Source organism: Lutra lutra, chromosome 6, assembly GCF_902655055.1.
Source record: "Lutra lutra chromosome 6, mLutLut1.2, whole genome shotgun sequence".
NCBI classification, from domain to species: domain Eukaryota; kingdom Metazoa; phylum Chordata; class Mammalia; order Carnivora; family Mustelidae; genus Lutra; species Lutra lutra.
The window spans coordinates 109741315-109742222 of NC_062283.1; the positions used below are offsets into that span (position 1 = coordinate 109741315).

The 908-nt window shown below is 39.8% G+C and overlaps 1 non-coding gene across 1 annotated transcript; it reads right to left on the reverse strand.

Annotated features, from left to right (window-relative positions):
• Positions 1 to 284: 284 nt before the first annotated feature.
• LOC125103411 (U6 spliceosomal RNA) lies at positions 285 to 393 on the reverse strand. The gene has a single exon (XR_007128406.1). It is a non-coding gene; the product is annotated as a U6 spliceosomal RNA (small nuclear RNA).
• Positions 394 to 908: the final 515 nt, after the last annotated feature.

Below are 908 nucleotides of genomic sequence, written 5' to 3' on the forward strand. Positions count from 1 at the left end.
TATTTGCCAGAGAGAGAGAGGGAGAGCACAAACAGGGAAACAGGGACAGCTGCAGGCAGAGGGAGAAGCAGGCTCCCTGCTGAACAAGGAACCTGACGCCAGACTTGATCCCAGGACCCTGGGATCACCACCTGAGCTTGAAGGCAGATGCCCAACAGACTGAGCCACCCAGGCATCTCTCTTTCCTTCCTCCTTCCTCCTTCCTCCTTTCCTCCCTCCCTTCCTTCCTTCTTTCCTTCTTTCCCTTCCTTCCTTCCTTCCTTCTTTTCTTCCTTTCTTCTTTTCTTAATATGGAATGCTTCACAAATTTGCATGTCATCCTTGTGCAGAATCCATTCTAATATTCTCTATATAATTCCGATTTTTTAGTATATGTGCTATTGAAGCAAGCACTGGCTCTGGATTTCTTAATGAAAGAATCTCTATCTTTGACCTTAGTTTTCAGAGAGCCAAACTCAGGGTCTAAACGAAGAAGTGTGGTAGATTTTACTAATGAAACAATAAAAGGGTTTGAAACCCTTATTATGATAAAAAGATGCAAAATTTTTCAATGAATTATAAAATTATTGCAGACCCCAAACCTAGTAAGATAATGAAATAGATGTTTTCCAGGAATTTCCTGTTTATAAGGATCAGATTTGCCTAGAAAGTCAATAAGGAGCTGGAGTAATCTGAAAATGGTTCTTCAAATTGAGAGGTCCTATTCAGTCCAACTAATAAAAGTGATAGAAGAAATAAAACGAAATAAAAACTTTAAAGCTGATTTACAAAAAGAGAAAGAGAACCATAAGTGAAACGCAGATATTGGCAGATAAGCTGAACAGGTATGAAGGGGAAAATAAGACCTCAAGAGCTTGAGGTCAGCCTTGACCTATGTAAAGGAGAAGATAAGATGTACCCAAGCTTAC